This window comes from Tachyglossus aculeatus, chromosome 3 (genome assembly GCF_015852505.1).
Source record: "Tachyglossus aculeatus isolate mTacAcu1 chromosome 3, mTacAcu1.pri, whole genome shotgun sequence".
Lineage (NCBI taxonomy): Eukaryota > Metazoa > Chordata > Mammalia > Monotremata > Tachyglossidae > Tachyglossus > Tachyglossus aculeatus.
In genome coordinates this window covers 27,371,393-27,394,896 of record NC_052068.1, presented here as the reverse complement: position 1 = coordinate 27,394,896, position 23,504 = coordinate 27,371,393, and the positions used below count along the sequence as shown (strand labels likewise).

Below are 23,504 nucleotides of genomic sequence, written 5' to 3'. Positions count from 1 at the left end.
ATGGGAAAAGGAATTTAAAATCCGAAAGTGGACGATATGCTGTGAATTCATTTTTTCAATTAAGAAAAACCATGAGCAACCCAGTAGAATGCAAGGCCTTGTAATTACACTGTAATACCTTGTAATTAGAACAGCAAACCTTGGAAAAAGACTTGGTTCAAAGGCATCTAAGGGAATATTTGGCATGCTAAAGTTAATGGAATTTTTGAACCCATTCACTGGCAGGTCCAGACCAGATATAACCCTTGTTTGACAACTAATTTAGAAGAAGGATGAACTAACCTACTTAATGAAACTAGAGAAATATCAGAAGGCTGGTAATATGCAAATGCAGAACTTCAAAAACCGTTAGAAAATGATCCTAAAGACGGTTTGTAAACGTGGTCATCGACATTAACATAAATTCCATGGATTTGTAAGTGTTTTTTCAAACTAACTTCAAAACTGTTGAAAGAAGGTGAGAAAAACGGCATACTTGGATTTGACACTCTCTCCCATTTAGCCTGAATTTTGTATAGACAATCTGATGGGAAAGGTTTAAAAAAACATAAAAGATGAATGCTGACACACCCAGACGGAAAGAAGATCAGTGTGGCTGCCAGTGACCTGCCAGTGAGCGTGGAGTCAGAGGTCATGGGTTCAAATCCCGGCTCCACCACTTGTCAGCTGTGTGACTTTGGGCAAGTCACTTCACTTCTCTGTGCCTCAGTTACCTCTCTGTAAAATGGGAATTAAGACTGTGAGCCCCACATGGGACAACCTGATCACCTTGTAAATTCCCCAGCGCTTAGAACAGTGCTTTGCACATAGTAAGCACTTAATAAATGCCATTATCATTATTATTAAGATGCCTAGCAGGATGAAGCTAAGAGCTAATTTTATTTTACAGGTTTCTTAATAGCTAGAAGAGGGAATGAGCAGCCTCGCTACTGGAATTTCAATTAAGCACATTCATTGAGCACTTACTGTGTGCACAGCACTGCACTAATAATAATAATGATGGCATTTATTAAGCGCTTACTATGTGCAAAGCACTGTTCTAAGCACTGGGGAGGTTACAAGGTGATCAGGTTGTCCCATGGGGGGCTCACAGTCTTACTCCCCATTTTACAGATGAGGTAACTGAGGCACACAGAGAAGTAAAATCATCATCAATCGTATTTATTGAGCGCTTAGTATGTGCAGAGCACTGTATTAAGTGCTTGGGAAGTACAAATTGGCAACATATAGAGACAGTCCCTACCCAACAGTGGGCTCACAGTCTAAAAGTTAAATGACTTGTCCAAAGTCACACAGCTGACACTTGGCAGAGCCGGGATTTGAACCCATGATCTCTGATTCTAAAGCCCGTGCTCTTTCCACTGAGCCATGCTGCTTCTCCACTAAATACTTGGGAGAGTACAACATGACAGAGTTGGTAGATACGTTCCCTGCCCACAGTGAGTTTAGTCTTACACCTGTTACCTGCACTTCCTCGCCTTCAATTCTCTCTGTGACCCCCTCTGGTGTGGCTTCCACCCCCTTCATTCTGTGGAAACTGCCCTCTCTCAAAGTCACCAGTGATATCCTTCTTCCAAATCCAATGGCCTTTACTCCAATCTAACCCCTCCTCTGAATTTTTACCAAGAAAACTCTCTGGACACACTACCAGAACGACTGCAGATGGAAGTGGGGTGTTCCAGGATAGAGGTGTCCATGGTGTCTCTATGGGTCGGACATGACTCAACAGCATAAAACAACAACAATCCCTCCTCAATCTCTCAGCTGCCTTTGACACTGTGGCCCACCCCCTTCTCCTAAAACACATTATCAATCAATCAAAGTATTTATTGAGCACTTACTGTGTGCAGAGCACTGTACTAAGCGCTTGGGAAGTACAAGTTGGCAACATATAGAGACAGTCCCTACCCAACAGTGGGCTCACTGTCTAGAAGACATTATCTAAATTTGGCTTCATTGACACTGTCCTTTCCTGATTCTCAGAGAAGCAGTATGGCCTAGTTGCAAGAGCACAGGCTTGGGAGCCAGAAGTTGTGGGTTCTAATCCCGGCTCCGCCGCTAGTCTGCTGTGTGACTTTGGGCCAGTCACTTAACTTCTCTGTGGCTCAGTTACCTCATCTGTAAAATGGGGATTAAGACTGAGAGCCCCATGTAGTACAGCCTGATGACTGTGTATCTACCCCAGCACTTAGAATAGTGCTTGGCACATAGTAAGCGCTTAACAAATGCCATTATTATTATTAGTATATTATTATAGAGATGATCCTTTTTTAAAAAAATGGTATATAAGCTAACCAGATTGGAAAAGGCCATTTCCCACACGGGGCTCCCTCTTACTCCCCATTTTCCAAATGAGGTAACTGAGGCACCGAGAAGTTAAGTGACTTGCCCAAGGTCATGCAGCTGGTGAGTGGTGAAGCCAGGATACTTGCTTTTCCCTATCTCACAGAAATTTTGTGAGGACAAAAATGAGATAAATAATGTAGAGAGGTTTATATATATCACTTTTATTCCCAAATCTCTCTACATTATTTACCTCATTTATATGTATTATATATAATATACATATATATAAAATCAGGGTTCTTAGACATCAAATCCCCAAAACAAGCACTATTGGTGGCAATGGAACTAGCCATCCTCCTTTTTTTTCTTGGATCTTAGTTTTAGTGTGAAATGTTTCTTGCAGAGTTCTGATTTATAGTCTGTCTAAGCCTAACCAATAGACTTAATCACTGAGTAACTAGAGTTATAAGTTCACATTTTTCTCAACCTTGGCCTGGAGGACATTATCAGAAAGCCATTAACAGGTTGGAATGAAAAGAAAAGCTAATTTATAAAAGCAAAAGGGTAAAAAGGTAAAAAAGGAAGTTTTATGAATAGTATTGATTATGACCTAGGGCACCAGAGGCATTAATTTCTCTGCAGCCCTCCTACGACAAAATGTTAATGCCAACATTTAACTGATCTTCTATGAAACCTGTTTAATACTCAATTTAGAAATGTTATACACTGAAAGCAACCACAAAGAATTAGCCCAATACAAATATCAATCGATGATAATAATAATAACTATGGCATTTGTTAAGCACTTACTTTGTGCCAGACACTGTACTAAGTGCTGGGGTAGATATAAGCAAATCGGGTTGGACACAGTCCCTGTCCCACGTGGGGCTCACAGTCTCGATCCCCATTTTACGGATGAGATAACTGAGGTATGGAGAAGCGAAGTGATGTGCCCAAGGTCACACAGCAGATAAGTGGCAGCGCCGGAATCAGAATCCATGACCTTCTGACTCGCAGCCCCATGCTCTATCCACTGTCCGCTGCTTCTCATGATGTTTATTGAGTGCTTAATATGAGCAGAACACTATTCTAAGAACTTGGAGAGTACAATAAAACAGAATTAGCAGACATGTTCCCTGAACAAAACGAGCTCAGTATAGTTTTTAAAGCTCTGCAAGCAAATTCTCCTTAAGAAGATGAGTCCAAGCTGCAGACTGTGAACCCATTGTTGGGTAGGGACCGTCTCTATATGTTGCCAACTTGTACTTCCCAAGCGCTTAGTACAGTGCTCTGCACACAGTAAGCGCTCATTAAATATGATTGAATGAATGAATACTACCAAACATGATTCATCCTGACTTGGGTGGCAGAGTGCTGCTTCTCCAAAAGCAAACTGGCTGTATAAGAAAAGTGATTCAGTGATTACTGCATTTTCTAAGGCTATGGCTAGAGGATTTGAAAGACTCCATAATTGCATTTAGGTTAACTTCATCTTTAATGTGAACCTATACTGATTAGTGTATTAAGGTTTTCAGAGAGTTGGCCTGGCGTTAAAGACAGAATATCCTGAGAGTGGCTAGGGAAATCCCTGCAGTAATACTATTCCAACTCTGATTTCAGGAACCATTTCTATACACAGAGGGGCTTTTGAAAGCTTTAGGGTCTGTTGTAAGATTTTTTTTTTCCCTCAGCCACAACAAAAACCTTTCCAGGTCTATTGCACCTTTAGTGGAATGGACTTATATTTCTTATAGAATATTACTCTTCTAAAGTATCTTTCCTTGGCCTGTGTTTCTGTATTCACTTCAGGGATTTAACAGAACAGCTGCAGCTCGGCTTCTCCCAAGAACGCTACCAGTGTGAATTTCCTAAACACCACACCAATCTCTAGTTTAATGGGCCCCATTTGGGTGTGATGGACTTCAAAGTCAAGCAGAAAATGCCTATGTCATGTTGCCATACATACCTCAGAAAACTTCCCAAATTTGGCCTACACTAGCCTCCTTTTAATGACCATTAGTAGGCAACAAAAACTGGACACTAGCAACAACAGCCATTATCTTAGCTGTTGATCTAAAAATAATGGCCGTTCTGCAAGCGAACTACATCCTATTTCATTCCCTACATATTTCCCCCCCCGGTCTCCCCCCAACTAAAACCACATCAGCCACAAGGCTGCAGGATTCGCCCTTTCTTCAGGGAAGGGAGCCGGCCCTCTGTCTTGTTTTGACAATCCACATAAGCCGTTTCTGCACACGCATGTAACATCTTGAGCCGGGCTGAATTTCCAAGGCGTGAATTTGACAAGACTGTATTGGGAGTATGGGAAAATTCTGTAGAGTTCACACAGAATATCATGAACTTAGAAAAGCATACTTGTGTCATCTCAGTCTAAATCAGGAAGTTGGCTCATAAGTAATGTCTGGCTCAGCTTGTGAGTACAGGCTTTCCCCCTCTTGCCCCCGATGCTTTTCTCGCAGAGCTTTGGGGGCAGGAATTAGCCGGCCAGTTCCACTCAGCCCCTTTGAGCCGGAGAGGGGCCAAGCTAGAACCAAGAGAGCCGCTCCAATCTTTGTTCTCTTTGGGTCGGAGGCGGACTCATCCAGCCTGACGGCTGGTGGGAATACCGTCCTCCTCAAAGACAGGCAGAGCGAGTTGGAGCTGCTCTCATCCTTTCCCCCACCCCTCAGTCCCCTGCCAAGATGGAGAGCTGCCTCCTTGTCCCGCTCCGACTCCGCGCTGGCGGCCCACCTGCCCTCAGCAACTGGTAACAGGGCAAAGATGGACCAGCCACGGGTCCATGGGTGCCCCATGGTAGGCGGAAAGAGCAGCCCTAGAAAAGAGGAAGATTTATTGTCTGAAACACGCCAGGTCTGGAGCAGCTAAGTTACATGGCAGCAGCGGCACAGAAGGAGTAGGAGGAGGGCCAGAGTGAGACGGCAATAATTTAACAGGCAAGGAACTTTACAACTCTGGAAACTTCCCTCCCCACTTCCCAAAAGAAAACAAGAATAAGTTAATTCTCCCTCTTTCCCGCTACAATCTTTCTTTTTCTCCTCTCCTTCCTCCCCCTCTCTTTTTTTTTAATGGCATTTATTAAGCGCTTACTACGTGCAAAGCACTGTTCTAAGTGCTGGAGAGGTTACAAGGTGATCAGGTTGTCCCACGGAGGGCTCACAGTCTTAATCCCCATTTTCCAGATGAGGTAACTGAGGCCCAGAGAAGTGAAGTGACTTGCCCAAAGTCACACAGCTGACAATTGGCGGAGCCGGGATTTGAACCCATGACCTCTGACTCCAAAGCCCGCGCTCTTTCCATTGAGCCACGCTGCTTCTCCTCTCTTCCTCTTCATCCTCCTTTATCCCTCACCCTTTCCCTCTCTTTCCTGCTCTCTACCTCTCTGTCCTTTCTAAATTCCATCGGAAATGGCAACGAATGTATAATATTAACTTTAGATTCTTCTTAGCAGTATTATCTCATAATTAGGCTCCCACAGTAAAATCAGCTACATTAATGTGTTTAAATTGCGTGATTGGTACTTTGGGAGGCAACTGCTCAAAGCTTTATTGAGTTTAGCTCTTCGGAAAGAAAAGGTTGCCCACCTTTGGTTTAAAGAATCTAAGCAAAGTGAATGGAAAGAGCTAGCATTGGGGCATGGAAGATGTGCTCTTTTCCCCTTGACATGGACCTGTTTCATTCTATTTCACTCCAGGGTGACTATTATAATGGTATTTATTGAGCAGCAGCATGGCCTAGTGAAAAGAGCACAAGCCTGGGAGTCAGAGGTCCTGGGTTCTAATTCTGGTTCTGCTACCTGTCTGCTGTGTGACCTTTGGAAAGTTACTTGGCTTTTATGTGCCTCAGTTTCCTCATCTGTCAAATTAAGATTAAATCCTAATCCCTCCTACTTAGCCTGGGAGCCCCGTGTGAACAGGGACTCTGTCCACCCTGATTATTTTGTTTCCACCTTAGTGCTTAGTACAGTGCTTGGCACACAGTAAGCACTCGACTACCACCATCATTTATTAAATGCTTACTAAGTACCAAGCACTGTGCTAAATACTGGGGCAGATGCAACATAATCATATTGGATACAGTAGAGGCTCACCACCTAAGAGGAAGGGAGAGCAAGTATCCTAAACTCTCTGTGCCTCAGTTTCTTCACCTGCAAAAAGGGGACATGACCTGCCCTTGGCTCTTCAGCAGACCAGTGGTGATGGGCTGGGTGACTAGAACCCAGGTGTTCGAATTCCTCATCAATGCTCTTTCCCCTTGGCCATCCTGCCTAACAAATCATCTTTAACAATCCAAAAACATCATTACCATCATCACTGGTCCATTGATTGCAAACCGGCATGTGCGTGGCCCACGAAATGATACTGTAATGCGACAACAATGTATGCTCCTCAACAACATCTCTAAATTGCATATCCAAAGAGTAACAGCAGAGCCAGTGAGCATCTGATGGGTGCCAGCCCTCTGTTGATACTGCCAGCCTTGTCATTCAGAAATGCGTAATTACACACTTTCGTCATTAACTGCTGCTTGGGAGTTCCTCAAACAAAAATATTTGAAACCAATTGAACAATAAATGATTTTCAATGATTATACACCCAGTTCTCCTATGACCCACGGTTGCATTCTTGAAAAACTCACATTCTAGTATTCATCCTGATGCTACACGTAGGCACACAAACCATGTGGGCTGAATCTGATCAGGCTGCCTTGTGGGATGAACATTTCCTGGTTTTCTAAGAACATTCCAGCCAAAATACAAGGTGAAAACACAGGCTATGGCCCACCTGGCCATAATAGGGTTGCTGGAGCATTTAGATCTTCTCTCTAATTATTTCACATGTGCTCAATGATGTTTGTTTTTAAAGAACAAATCATTCCTTCTCTCTCACAGCCCACACATTTATAACAACCAGTCCCTATGCCAGTCCACGGTAGTAAATTTGGTCACTGAATCTAATCTAGCTTTTTCCAATTTTTAGACTGTTTTGTGTAATATAAGCCTTGTATGGTTGTCTCATTCACAAAAAACAGCCTCAACTGGTATGTCAATTTTGCCCTAGATGTATGACAGCCTTTCCTAGAGCTTCGGACCTCTATGACATTTTGAGAGCATAATTCAGTTTCTTTCTTGAACATGCCATTTTCCATCCCCGCCTTCCTCTCAAACTTCCAAGCTCCCAGACCATTTGGAAACCCTCTTTTGTCTGCATGGAGTTGTGAGGAGACGGCAGGGTGGGTGACACTGTATTATGGTAAGCTCACTGTGGGCAGCGAATGTAACTGCTAATTTTGTTGTATCGTGCTCTTCCAAGTGCTTAGCACAGGGCCCTGCACAACGCAAATGCTCAATAAATACCGCTGATTGACTAATTGTTTGATTGGGGAAGGTGAGTCCCACCCGAAGGCTTGAGGGAAGTCAGAAGTCCAGGGCAAATAGCCTTGCAGCTCTTCCTCTGACGGAGTGTGGGTGTCTATTGGGAGTCGCCTGGTGTGTGTGTAAGTGGGAGGGTGGGGGGGAAGCCACTTCCTATCCTGCCATCTATCATCATGGCAGATATTACTATTATCATTATTATTGTATTATTATTATTATTATTATTATATCAAGCACGTTCTAAGTGCTGGGGTAGATACATGGGGCTCACAGTCTGAGTAGGAAGGAGAACAGGTATTTAATCCCCATTTTACAGTTGCGGGAACTGAAGCACAGAGAAGAGACTTGCCCAAGGTCACTCAGCAAGCAATTAGCAGAGCCAGGATTAGAACTCAGGTCATCTAACTCCCAGGCCCTGGCTCTTCCCACACGGCCTCTCTAGTCTGTGAGCTCTTTGTGGGCAGGGAATGTGTATTTACCAACTCTGTTAAATTGTAACCCTCCCAATCAGTCAATCAATCAATCGGTTCATCAATGGTATTCACTGAGTACTTACTATGTGCACAGCACTGTACTAAGTGGATGGGAGAGTACAATACCATGGAATTAGTGGACATGTTCCCTGCCCATAATGCACGTACAGACCAAGCATTTAATACACTGCTCTGCATACAGTAATCACTCAATAAATACGGCTGATTGAATGAGTTTCCCAAGGTCACTTAGCAAGGAATTGGCAGAGCAGGGATTAGAACCCAAATCCTTTGATTTTACTAGGTCTGTGCTCTTTCTACTAGGTCATGCTGCTCTCTGAGATAAGCCTCGTTCCCTGCTGGGGAGCAGACAGAGGCTACCTTCCGGACCTTTGAAAACTGGGGGAAGGTAGGGGTACTTTCACACTAAGGACTGCCTGTCTCGAGTGCTGAGCTATTTGAAGGATGTTTTGTTTTGTTGTCTGTCACCCTCTTCTAGACTGTGAGCCCGTTGTTGGGTAGGGATCATCTCTACATGTTGCCGATTTGTACTTCCCAAGCGCTTAGTACAGTGCTGTGCGCACAGTAAGCACTCAATAAATACGATTGAATTAATACCATCTCTCCCCCCGCCCTGTTTTGAGTGTTGATTTTTTCTGCAACTGCCCTAGGCTTAGTGCATTGCCCAGTTGCACAGAGGCAATTAGTAAATGTGGTGATGATAATAATCATAAAAATAATGACAGTGACCAAAATATAGCCTACATTCCCCCCTGAAAAATAATGATATAATAACAATAATGATAATAATAGTAATAATACTTTTGTTATTTGTTGTGCCCTTACCATAAACCATGCACTGTAATAATAATAATAATGATGGCATTTGTTAAGCGCTATGTGCAAAGCACTGTTCTAAGCGCTGGAGGAAATACAAGGTGATCAGGTTGTCCCACGTGGGGCTCAAAGTCTTAATCCCCATTGTACAGATGAGGCTCACAGATGAGGTAACTGAGGCTCCGAGAAGTTAAGCGACTTGCCCAAGGTCACACAGCAGACATGTGGCAGAGCCAGGATTCGAACCCATGACCTCTGACTCCAAAGCCTGTGCTCTTTTCACTGAGCCACTGTACTAAGCGCTTGGGTGAATACAAGCAAATCGGGATGGACACAGTCCCTGTCCCACATAGGGCTCAGAGTCTCAATCCCCATTTTACAAATGAGGTAACTAGGCTCAGAGAAATGAAGTGACTTGCCCAAGGTCACACAGCAGACAAGTGGAAGAGCTGGGATTAGAACCCATGACCTTTTGACTTCCAGGCCTGTAATCTATCCACTACACTACGCCGCTTCTCTAAAAAGAGTATAATTAGAACAATTTTATTCCTTATGGATAAAGACTGAATTAAGACCATTAAATGCACAATCACCTAAGGAAAGGTCTGTTGAAAACACATCCAAGTTTAAATGTCAGTTTGGTTGATATTATGGCATTTATTTTTATTATGGTATTTGTTAATAATAATATTAACAACAATAATAATAATTGCCATACTTGTTAAGTACTTACTATGTGCCAGGCAATGTACTAAGCGCTGGGGTGGATACAAGGTTGGACATAGTACCTGCCCCATGTGGGGCTCACAGACTGAATCCTCATTTTACAGATGAGGTAACAGGCACAGAGAAGTGACTTGCCCAAGGTCACCCAGCAGACAAGTGTCAGAGGCAGGATTAGAACCCATGACCTTCTAACTCCCAAGCCTGTACCCTATCCACTATGCCATGTTAAGCCCTTACTATGTGCCAGGCACTTTTCTAAGTACTGGAGTACAAGCTAATCAATTTAGATGCAGTCCATGTCCTATACAGTCTTAATCCCCATTTTACAGGTGATGTAATAATAATAATAATGATAATATGATAATATTGCTATTTGTTAAGCGCTTACTATGTGACAAGCACTGTTCTAAGCACTGAGGTAAACACAGTTATCAGGTTGTTCCACGGTGGCTCTGTCTTAACCTGCATTTTACAGATGAGGTAACTGAGGCACAAAGAAGTGAGTGACTTGCCCAAGGTCACACAATAGACAAGCGGTGGTGCCGGGATTAAAACCCAGGTCCTTCGGACTCCCTGGACCGTCTTCTGCCCCCAAAATTTAAAGATAAGTTTACAAACAGCAGCCCGTCAAAGAGAGCCCTATGACCTCTATTAAGAAATACTTCAGATGCTAATACACGAAAACTATGCTCCCAAAGGCTTACTGAGACAACTGTTCAGTTGAGTGAAAAATGATTAATTTCTTTAACTTTCATAACTTCAGTGAGCACTTTAAAAAAACACACACCTGACTATAGATATATCAAAATGATATTATGGCACAATCCAGCAAACACAAAGCAATTTTGGATGAAAGTCTTTTGACTCTTCCTATTGTGACTCAGTACCCAAAGGGTCTTGATAAAAAAAAAAAAAGCCAAAGAGAAGAAGGATTTGCAAAGCTTACATATGGATTTGACATAAGGGCTTCAGGTCCCAAATCCCTCACAGAATCCAGAATAATGATGACTGAAATATTCCTGTTTATTGGATCGTAATAAATCACAATCCCGCTCTTTCCTACAGGGCATCCACACACTGAACCGAATTAACGATGAGAAGTCAGTGATGAAACAAAATAAGAGGCGACTGAACTAGATAGAGTAAGATAAATCACATAATTCCTTCCAGGAAATACTGTCATGTGAAGAATAGGTTCTGTAGGTAATGAGATTTTTCTTTTTAACCAAGGCCAAAGTACACATAACACTAGCTAGAAGCTTCACTGAATACACCTTTTAAACATCCTCCAGCAAATAGCTTGTCCTCTCGTCTAGTTATTCTTTCTATTTATTCTTTCCAGAGGTAGAGTCCAAAAAGGATACTTGACTATGTAGTGTTAGTCGCAAACTGTGGTGAAGGGGTGGTGATCAGTGGCAATTCTAGATCGCGTTTGGAGTGGACTCCGGTCAGGTTAGACATTATCAGCTTGTGTGTCCTCTACAAACATCAGAGAGGTTCAGCATTGAACTGAGCCTTCCCAGACTGAGCCCCCTCCTTCCTCTCCCCCTCCCCATCCCCCCACCTTACCTCCTTCCCCTCCCCACAGCACCTGTATATATGTTTATACATATTTATTGCTCTATTTTACGTGTACATATTTCTTATTCTATTTATTTTATTTTGTTAATAAGGTTTGTTTTGTTGTCTGTCTCCCCCTTCTAGACTGTGAGCCCGCTGTTGGGTAGGGACCGCCTCTATATGTTGCCAACTTAGACTTCCCAAGCGCTTAGTACAGTGCTCTGCACACAGTAAGCGCTCAATAAATACGATTGAATGAATGAATGAATACATATTCATGGCTAGTACATACGGACAAGAACCTTTCAGGTCACTCTCAGAATTTGGTAGGGGGCTGGTTGCTAGATATGCCCAATCAATCAATCAATCATATTTATTGAGCGCTTACTGTGTGCAGAGCACTGTACTAAGCGCTTGGGAAGTACAAGTTGGCAACATATAGAGATGGTCCCTACCCAACAGTGGGCTCCCAATGTGTCACTTGGCCCTAACCAACCTCTCTCTGATCATAAAAACCCCATTTTACACCTGGAGCTCTCCCCTGAGTGCAGACGGTTGCCTTGCAAAGATTATATGGTTCAAGAAGCATAATTACCATGAGCTAATTCGTAAATCAAACTGAGAGGTTTACCTAGACTTTTAAAAAAATCTCAGCGTTCAGAAATTAGAAAATAAACATACATAGCTATATATCTATAGGTGTATATAACTATCCCTCTATATAGATAACTATATATACACAGAATGTTTCCCAAAATTAAAGTACTTTCACATCAGCCTGCTAGATTGCACAATTCCCTAGGCCCCATACGCTGTTCATTTTGCAATGATGTCTGACATTACACTTTGGAAGCTCTAGTTCCTTACCCTTTTTGCCTCTTGGCAATGAAAACATTTCTGCCTACACAGGTACTAATTTCATAGACTGATGCTATGTTTGGATGGCAGAAACAAAGGATATCTAATTTTATTTTTTCTTGACACTATTTCTAATCTCTCCGGATCCATCAGCATTATGTCTGGGTCCTCACTGGGGATTTTGCAATACCTCCCATAAAATGTCACTACCACAATACTTTCTTTTCTTGACCATAACGAAAGGTAATGAAAGGTGTTTAATAAGATCCAATCACTTTGCTACAAACTTCTCCCGCACCTGGATGTTCACCTTTTATAGATGACTCTTTATGTACAGCCCTTAATGCATGTAACAGGGTTTATAATCTAGTCAATTATTAAAATCGAGGCAAAATACATTCTTGCCTCCAGTACCCTCCTGAAGGTCAAGCACATAGTGGGAAGCAGTGTGACCTAGTGGAAAGAGCACAGACCTCGGAGTCAGAGGACTGGGTTCTAATCCCAGCTCCACCACTTCTCTGCTGTATGACCTTGGCCAAGTCACTTCACTTTTCTGTGCTTCAGTTTGCTCATCTATAAAATGGAAATTCAATACCTGTTCTCCCTTCCAATTAATCTGAGAGATCCATGTGGGCCCTGATTATCTTGTATCTACCTTAGTGCTTAGTACAGTGCTTGGCACGTACAAAGCAATCAACTATTATTATTATTATTTATGATAATAACTTTGATACATTAATAATAATAAGCACCAGAGTATCTCCTTCATTTCATTATTTCTAGCAAGTATTATTCACACTACCCCTTCAACACAGATATCTCTTTACCTCCAGGCGATGGTTAGATTCCAAAAAGTGGTCCCCCGGCTCTGTGGCCAAATTCGTTAGAACTTAATTTGCAACAGATTTTAGAAGAAAAAACCCCCTCCACAAATCAGTACTAATTATACTGCCTAAAGTTAATAGGAAGGTAGAAACAAAGTAAGAAATTTCCATGTATGTGACATAATGACAAAGGCTGACAGCATTTCCAGTGCTTTTTAGGAGGGGCACATTTGACAGGCATTTTATGAACAATAATGCCATTTTCTGTCCAAAGCAATCACCCTGAAATAAGTTGTTTAATGGAACAGATGGGCTGAAGAGGATAAGGTGCTTCTCCCATCTCTCCACCAAAAAACATCTAGACTGTGCTCATTTCCCTTCGACACATCTCCCTGCACATTTTAGCAGCATCTCTGACCCGCAAATCTGAGGATCCAAACATACTTTAGGCAAGGATAAACTATGGAAGGTGGCAGGATCATTGATTTCCTTTTACTTGGGAGGGATTAAGTCATTCTCTGCTGAACTCTGCAAATTATGAGAGGGGCAAGAGGAACCACTACCCCTACATCAAATTATGTCTCATAGCTACCATATTCAAGTGCTGTAGCAAAAATTGTTCATATCATAGACCTTACCTCCTCTCTGCTCTGCTGATCTTTTCATTTTTGAGTAAACGGAAAGTGTTGACTTCAGACTAGACTGTAGGCTCCTTATGGAAAGGGATTGTGTCTACCAATACTATCATACTGTACTCTCCCAAGCGCTTAGTACACTGGTAGGGACCATCTCTATATGTTGCCAACTTGTACTTCCCAAGTGCCTAGTACAGTGCTCTGCACACAGTAAGCTCTCAATAAATACGATTGAATGAATGAATGAATGAATGCTCTGCATACAGTGGGCATTTAATGAACACGACTGACTGATTGACTTGTTACTAACCTATCATCTCCCCCAATAAAGACTTTAAACTCCTCAAAGAGGAGGACTAAGTCCTTTAGCACTGGCACATAAAAATAAAAATAATTATTATTTATAATAATAACAATAATAATAATGATAGTTATTAAAGCACTTTGTGTCAAGCACTGCTGTAAGCACCGGTGAAGATACAAGGTGATCGAGTTGGACACAGTCCCCGTCCCACAAGAAGCTCAGAGTAAATCTGAGGGAAGGGGATTTAATCCTTATTTTGTTCATTCATTCAACGTATTTATTGAGCACTTACCGTGCGCAGAGCACTGTACTAAGCACTTGAAAAGTACAATTCAGCAACAGAGACAATCCCTCCCCACAATGGGCTCACAGACTAAGCACTTGGAAAGTACAATTCAGCAACAAAGAGAGACAATCCCTGCCCACAATGGGCTCACAGTCTAGAAGGGGGAGAAAGACATCGAGACATGTAAACAGGCATCGATAGCATCAATATAAATAGAATCAAAGATATATATACACATCAAAACAACAGACATTAATATAAATAAATAGAATTATAGATATGTACATATATACGCAGATGAGGTAACAGGCATAGAAGCTAAGTGTCTTGCCCAAGGTCATACACCAGGCAAGTAGTGGAGGCTGGATTAGAATCCAGGTCCTCCATTTCCCAGGCCCGGGCTCTTTCCACTATGCTACGCTGCTTCCCTAGTGCCTAGAACAAAATATATTTGCTTTTATTTATAGCTGTTTTTCCAGCTTGAAGAAGTTGCCGCTGAGAATGAAATTCACCTATGGTGGTGGAAGCCCCTCTAGGGTAGGGACCATGTCTTCTTCATTTATTGCATTGTCCCAAGTACTTAGTACAGTGCTCTGCACACAGTGGGCACTCAATAAATACCGATAATGATGATGTTTATCAGCTCATAGCGATTCCCAGTCATCGATGAGGTGGAATCAAAACTGAAATCTGGGCTTCAAGACTCTCTATCATCTGATCTCTCACTAAGCTACTCCCCTTCATCTCTCCAACATGTTGGCTTCTGCTCTGTCACCCAGGTTCAATCAATTGATCAATCAATTGTATTTATTGAGTGCTTACTTTGTGCAGAGCACTGTACTAAGCACCTGGGAGAGGACAACAGCATTGGTAGACTCGTTCCCTAGCCATAACAGATTTGCAATCTAAAGGGGTGGACAGACATTAATAGGAATGAATAATTTATACTATATAATTTATAGATATATACGTAAGAGCTGTGGGGCTGAGGGTGGCTAGGAGAGTCTGCTAAAGGGCCCATTTCTGAACCTTGGTTTATAACTATTTCCATTTCCATCTTGTCAAACCACACCTAACCCATTCTTCAAAATTCCACTGAAGTCTCAGAGACTCATGCGGTTTTCTGGAATTAATGTCTCCTGGCTGTGGGCATTTCAATGGCAGCTTCCTGCAGCACTTAATCATCTCTAGAAAGTAATCATATGTTCATGTTGACTCCCATCCCCACTGCCCACAGCAGCAGCTGATTCAGACTTTAAGCATCTTCCGCAAACTCCCTCTTCCCCTGCCTTCCCCATCTCTACTCCCCAGTGACCTAGACATACACTTTGTTGATAAAACTGAATCCTTTAGACATGGCCTCCCTAAAATCTCCCCTGCTCTTCTCCAAGTCTCTTTCTCTTCTTGCCCACTCTTTGACTCTTCCGTCCTTCCCGGCAGTACCTCAAGAGGAGATCTTTCTCCTCTAAAAGTCTACCCCCACAACCCATTCTCATTGTCAGTCCCTTTTGTGGGTTCCTCTTCTGCCTCCCAACCTCTAACTGTGGGAGTCCCTCAAGGCTCAGTTCTGGGTCCCCTTCTATTCTCCATTACCCTCATTCCTGGGGGAATTCATTCACTTCGCTTAGTACAGTGCTTTGCACACAGTAAGCGCTCAATAAATACGATTGATGACTTCCAGATGGAAGTGATGCAGATGATTCCAAATCTAACTTTCCAGACCTGACCTCTCTCCTTCTCTGCAGGCTCACATTTCCTCCTGCTTTCAGGACACCGCTACTTGGATGTTCCACCGATACCTCAAATTTGACATGTCCAAAACAAAACTCCTCGTTTTCCTACCCAAATCCTGTCCTAGCTTTCCTTTCACTGTAGACAGCACCACCACACCACCCCCCTTCCCATCTTTACTCCTCTCTCATTCAAGTCAATCTGTCACAAAAATCTCATTGGTTCAACCCTCACAACATTGCTAAAATGCACCCAAACTGCTACCACACTGGTCCAAGTTCTTATCCTATCCCCTCCTTGACTACTGCATCAGCCAACTTGCTGACCTCCCGCCCTCCTTTCTCTTCCCTCTCCAGTCCACACTTCATTCTGTTGCTCAGGTCATTTTTCTTAAAAAAAAAAATGTCTCCACTCTCCACTCATCAAGAAGCTCCAGGATTGCCCCTCAGCCTCTGTATCGAACAGAAACTCCTTACCACCATCTTTAAAGCACTCAATTAACTGCGCTCTCTCTCCTTACCTTACCTTACTGATTTACTACAACCCAGCCCATACATTTCCCACCTCTAATGTCAATATGCTCATTGTACCTAATCCATCTCGCTGCCGACCCCTTGTCTATGTCCTGCCTCTGAGCTGGAACTCCCTCTCCCTTCATATCTGACAGAGCAACACTCTCCCCATCTTCCAAGCTTTATTAAAGTCCCATCTCCTCCAAGGCACCTTCCCCAACTAAGCCCTCTTATTCCCTACTCTCCCTTCTGCGTTGCCGTTGCAAATTTACATCTTTCATTCACCCGATCATCATCATCAATAAATACGATGGATGATGATCATCTTTCATTCACCCCACAGCACTTACGTACATATCCATAATTTTATTTTGTCCGTTTTCCCATCTAGACGACTGTGGGCAGGGAATGTGTCTACCAACTCTGTTACACCGTACTCTCTCAAGCGCTTAGTACAGTGTTCTGCACACACTAAGTGTTCAATAAATACAATCAATTGATTGACTGACATCCTTATGCCCTATTTCCCCTATTTGTAGTTATTTTAATATCCGTCTCCCTCTCCCTGTGGGCAGGGATCTGTTCTATTGTACTCTGCCAGGTGTTTAGTACAGTGCTCTGCACATAGTAAGAGCTCAATAAACACTATCCATTTGATTGACTGACCCAGTTAATGGAATTCCAGTATTTCATTTGTGCCATGACTTATGTCACTTGCAAATTTAATCTACTTGTATATTGGTGTTAATTCTACCTCAACTCCCTGAAAGGTTTCACCCAATGGAAATGACTAAACACTGGGGTAGATACAACCTAATCAGATTATATAGTTTAAATTGCAAATTTGTTTTATCAGTCACTTGCCTACAGGAATAAATGTTTACCGATAAAATTAATGTTGCATAATGCTCTGGATAAGAGTTACACTCTCACCTTTCTTTCAGTTTTAAATGACAACTGGGTTTACTGGGGTCACACAATGAAAAAAACATTTTAAGGTGGGTGGTCCTATTCTTGATAGAATTTGGAACTTCACCCCTTCATCATGGTTTATCTAAACTCCACACTCTTGGTTTTCAGGGTGCCAGTTCTTCCACCATACGGCACTGTGAAATGTTGATATCGAGATAAAAATAAAGGACTAAATGGATGATCTACACTGAAAGCATCTATGATCTAGGGATCCTAAATACCTGAAAAGTCTGGCATCACTCAAAGTTTTGTTACCCCAGGCAGAAACGAAGGAAAAAACTCAGTTGTTCTCACTCTTGCTTAGTTGCTAGAATCAGATGGTAATCCAAATCATAAAAAGAAACGATTGGAGGTAGTTATTGCTGAGGCTTAATTTAAAAAAAAAATGCCCCAAAGTTAGTCTGACCAAGACAGCTTCATTCTATCTCGTTTGTAACTGCGTTTTTGTTTCCTTTTGTCGAGAAATTTTTAACTTGTCAGGCATCTGACGGACTTTTCTATGACCCACTGAGATTTTTATCTGAATGGAAATATTTGGGATTGAGTCTTTCAGGAAGAAAACATTTTGTAGTCATCAGCCTTACGAAAACACATTTTAGAGTCTAACAGAAATGCTGAAAGAACACTCAGTCAAAATGATTATCCTTAATACGTCACCTTAATTAAACAACAATTTGTAGCTGTAATTTCAAGAGCTAGCCAATTACAGCAATTGACTACTTGGAGTTTCAAAGTAAAACGAATAAACCAAGCATTTAACCTCTCCATACCTCAATTTCCTCAGGTGTAAAATGGGGATAAGATACCTGTTCTCCTGACCTGCTAAACTTTGCACCCGTTGGCTGAGCTGGTTATCTTGTGCCTGCCTCAGCACTTAGCACAATGTTTTGCCTAAAGTGCTTAATAAATACCATTATCATAAAAGAATTCCTGAAGAACAACTTAGGCCAATGGTCATAAACCTGAGTCCTGAAGCAGAGAAAGATAAGTGCATAGATGAAGGTTGAGGGTGCAGAGGTTTCTGCTGCTGTTGAAGTCCCTGCTATAACACCATAGACATGTACCTGCTTAGCTCTATCAGCCACCTCACAATGCAGGCTCTTGGTAATAGAAGGGACCATTGCAAACTATCCTTGTCAATCAATAATATTTATTGCATGCTTATTATGTGTAGAGCACTGTACTAACTGCTTGAGAAAATACAACAGAGTTGGTAGACATTATCACTGCCCAAGAGGAGCTTAATGTCTAGAGGGGAAGAAGGAAATTAAAATAAATTACAGATAGGGGAAATGACAGGATATAAGGATATGTCTACTTAAGTGCTAAGGGTGGGGTAGATATCAAGTGCTTAAGGGATATAGGGGGAAGTGCCTAGGTGATGCAGAAGGGAGAGAGAAGGCTTAGTCAGGGAGGGCCTCTTGGAGGAGATGTAACTTTAGGAGGCCTTCGAAGGTGGGGAGAGTGGTGGACTATCAGATTTGAAGGAGGAAATAATGTCAAGCCTGAGGGAGGATATGGATGAGTGGGTGGCAGAGGGATAGATGAGACTGAGGTACAGAGAGTACACTGGTGTTAGAAGGGTAAAGTGTATCAATCAATCAATCAATCAATCGTATTTATTGAGCGCTTACTGTGTGCAGAGCACTGTACTAAATGCTTGGGAAGTACAAGTTGGCAACATATATAGCAGTCCCTACCCAACAGTGGGCTCACAGTCTATAAGGGGGAGACAGAGAACAAGATCAAACATACTAGCAAAATAAAATAAATACAATAGATATGTACAAGTAAAATAAATAAATAAATAGAGTAATAAATATGTACAAACATATATACATATATACAGGTGCTGTGGGGAAGGGAAGGAGGTAAGATGGGGGGGATGGAGAGGGGGACGAGGGGATGCGCTCAGTTGTAGTAAGTGACCAGCGAGGTAAGGTAAGAGGGGGCGAGCTGAATGAGTACCTTACAGTCAAATTCAAGCGAATCTCCTGCTGGCATTAGAATGTACCTTTCCTCCGTTAAGCATGGCTATCCCCCGAATACCCTCTCAGGGTCACACCTGGGGAGTTCCCAGTACTCTACCAGTCTCAACTACAGGAGGGAGAGTCAGGCAGAGGCATATCCAGTCCATTCCTAGCGAGTGGACGGCAATCTGCTATAAGTCAGCGTGGCTCAGTGGAAAGAGCACGGGCTTTGGAGTCAGAGGTCATGGGTTCGAATCCCGGCTCCACCACATGTCTGCTGTGTGACCTTGGGCAAGTCGCTTAACTTCTCGGAGCCTCAGTTACCTCATCTGTAAAATGGGGATGATGACTGTGAGCCCCACGCGGGACAACCTGATCACCTTGTATCCCCCCAGCTTAGAACAGTGCTTTGCACATAGTAAGCGCTTAACAAATGCCATTATCATTTGTCTAGCGCTCAGAACAGTGCTTTGCACATAGTAAGCGCTTAATAAATGCCATCATTATTATAAGTCAAAATTCACCTGTTCTGGGCAGCAGCGGCATGGGAGAGAGGCGAAGGTGAAGACTCAAGTTTACTGAGTGAAAGAAGGCAATGTAAACCACTCCTGTATTTTTACCAAGAAAACTCTATGGATATGCTACCAGAACGTTTGCAGATGGAGGTAGGGCGTTCTGGGAGAGACGTGTCCATGGCATCGCTATGGGTCAAAGATGATTCAACGGCATAAGACAAGATCACCCAAATGGCAGGAGACAGAAAATGTGCACTACTGAATTTTCTTGGGCACAGTATGCATCAATACAAAGATAATGTCAGCATTATCTCAAACCCATGGACACAATCTCACCAGTGGCAGCGTCGTCTTCGAACCAAAGGACATCTCTAAATGAAAAAATCATATTTAGTGATACATACAGATAACCTTTACTAATGAAGATAATAATAATAATAATTTTGGTATTTGTTAAGCGCTTACTATGTGCAGAGCACTGTTCTAAGCGCTGGGGAGGATACAAGGTGAGCAGGTTGTCCCATGTGGGGCTCACAATCTTAACCCCCATTTTAAAGATGAGGTAACTGAGGCACAGAGAAATTAAGTGACTTGCCCAAAGTCACACAGCCAACAAGCTGAAGAGCCGGGCTTTGAACCCATGACCTCTGACTCCCAAGCCCGAGCTCTTTCCACTGAGCCACGCTGCTTCTCTGAGGTTTTATTAAAATTAGTGTGCGAAAGTGACCAACAGTTCCTTCCACTCTGTGGTCCTGCAAAGATTGCCTCTTGATTCTTAGGTGCATTTATTCAACCTACCACAGTTCTAGGTTTTTTTTGTCTTGGTGTCACAATTCCCCTGAAGTCTCTGTACTACGACAGTCATCCTATTTCTATTTGCTGTTCATTTGCTGACCTTATGGGACTAGTGGAAAGAACACGGGCCTGGGAAAAAGAGTACCTGAGTTCTAGTCCCAGCTCTGCCACTTGCCTGCTGTGTGACCTTGAGCGAGTCACTTAACTTCTTTGTGCTTCAGTTACCTCATCTGTAAAATGGGGATTAAGACTCTGAGCCCCATGTGGGACATGGACTACGTCCAGTCTGATTAGCTTATATCTACCCCAGTGTTTAGTACAGTGCTTGGCACATTGTAAGCATTTAACCAACACCACCAAAAAAGCAAAAAACAAAGCAAAGCAAGACAAAAAACACTCCATGGCTCTGAAGCCTCCCATTGTGGCGTTCTTTGACTCCCCCCTCTCTTTCAACCCCCATGGTCTGTCACCAAATCCTGTGAAATTTTCCTCCACAACATTTCTGGGGCCCACCCTTTCCTCTCCAATGATGTAGCCATCGTGCTAGTTCAGGCACATGAACGAGTTCCAGTATGAGATCCGCATCAGCCTCCTCGCTGGTCTCCTTTCCTCATCTCCCCTTTTACAGTTTACACTTCACTCTGCTGCCCAGATCATTTTTCTGAAACACTGCTTTCCACTCCTTAGAAACTTCCAATGTTTACCTATCCTTGTCTGCATCAAGCAGAAAAACCACTGGACTTAAGGTCCTCATCAGCTTTCCCCGCCTCATTTTCTTCTCCTTCTAGACCCCATCAGTCAATCAGTATTTACTGAGCACTTACTGTGTACAGAGAACAGTACTACTGAGCGCTTGGGAGATACAATAGAGCTGGTAGACATGATCCTACCCTTCAAAGAGCTTATAATCTTACAAACTTTGCTCCTTTCAAGTCAACCTACTCACTGTGGCTTGTCTCAACTATCCCACCTGTGATGCCCGGCCCGCACTCTTTCTTCTTCCCTACTGGGAATTCCCTCCCCCTTTAAATCCAACAGAAGACAGCACTTCCTTTTGAAATCACACCTCCTGCGTAAGACCTTCCCCAGTTTATCTCTACTTCTCCCAGAATATATCCTTTGACTTCAATGCCACATCCATAGTTCTGCGCTACCTAGAGCCTGGGGGTCAGAAGGACCTGGGATCTAATCCCAGCTCTGCCACTTGACCTTGGGCAAGTCCCTTAACTTCTCTGTGCCTCAGTTTCTTCATCTGCAAAATGGGGATTGACTGTGAGCCCCATGTGGGACACGGAATGTGTCCAACCCAATTACCTTGTTCTACTCCAGCGCTTAGTACAGTGCCTGACACAAGTGCTTAACAAATACCACAATTATTATTTTTATTACACGCTTAACTACTTGACTGCCAACAGCATTTATGTACATATTTTACACTCCCTATTACATGAGCATTATCTCTTATACTTATTCCCTTTTCCTTCTTCCTCCATTTATAAATTACTGTAACATCTGCCATCCCTGCTAGATTCTACATTCATTGAGGGCAGTGATCAAGGCTACTACCTCTACTGTATTCTCTCAGGTGCTTATTACAGTACTCTTCATAGGGGAAGGCGCTCATTAAATAGTACTGATGAATTGACTGAGGAGTGCTGTAATAGGGAAGCAGCATGGCTCAGTGGAAAGAGCGGGGGCTTGGGAGTCAGAGGTCATGGGTTCGAATCCCAGCTCCGCCATTTGTCAGCTGTGTGACCTTGGGCAAGCCATTTAACTTCTCTGTGCCTCAGTTACCTCATCTGTAAAATGGGGATTATGACTGTGGGCCCCAAGTGGGACAAACTGATCACCTTGTACCCACCCAGCGCTTAGAACAGTGCTTTGCACATAGTAAGCGCTTAACAAATATCACCATTATTATTATTATTAACCTTACCCATTGAAGTCTTTTTTCCCCAGTCACTTCATACTAATCTTTAATTGTAAGGGAGATAGGATAATGTGAGGGAAAGGGGGTGAGGGGACCTAGATTCAGCGTCATACAATATCCATGCCCATGCCCTCCTCACCCATTGGCCACACTGTTAATGCCCTCTAGGATCTTCGGCTGAGTCTCTAGACAAGAAAGCAACAACTTCTATTTTTGCGTGATTTTTTTCACCCATTTTTCAGTACTTATTGTCTTAACGCTGTTGAGCTGTCTCCAACCCATAGCGATGCCACAGACAGATCTCTCCCAGAACGCCCCACTTCCACCTGCAATCGAGCGTGGCTCAGTGGAAAGAGCCCGGGCTTTGGAGTCGGAGGTCATGGGTTCAAATCCCGGCTCCACCACATGTCCGCTGTGTGACCTTGGGCAAGTCACTTAACTTCTCTGAGCCTGTTACCTCATCTGTAAAATGGGGATTAAGACTGTGAGCCCCACATGGGACAACCTGATCACCTTGTATCCACCCCAGAGCTTAGAACAGTGCTTTGCACATAGTAAGTGCTTAATAAATGCCATCATTATTATATCCATAGTTTTCTTGGTAAAAATACGGAAGTGGTTTACCATTCCCTCCTTCCGCGCAGGAAACGAGTCTCTGACCTCGACTCTCTCCCATGCCGCCGCTGCCCAGCACTGGTGAGTTCTGACTTGTAGCAGATTGCCTTCCACTCACTAGCCGCTGCCCAAGCTAGGAATGGAATGGGTAGGCCTCTGCTGGACTCTCCCACCTATAGTCGTAACTGGTAGAGTACTGGAAACTCTTCAAGTGCGACCCTGAGAGAAGCAGTGTGGCTCAGTGGAAAGAGCAAGGGCTTGGGAGTCAGAGGTCATGGGTTCA

The 23,504-nt window shown here is 43.0% G+C and overlaps 1 protein-coding gene and 1 non-coding gene across 3 annotated transcripts in view; both read right to left on the bottom strand.

Annotated features, from left to right (window-relative positions):
- The window catches only part of ADK (adenosine kinase), a 580,063-nt gene that overhangs the window by 51,094 nt on the left and 505,465 nt on the right, over positions 1-23,504 (bottom strand). The window lies entirely within an intron of this gene.
- Positions 23,313-23,450, bottom strand: LOC119926207. The gene has a single exon (XR_005450102.1). It is a non-coding gene; the product is annotated as a small nucleolar RNA SNORA7 (small nucleolar RNA).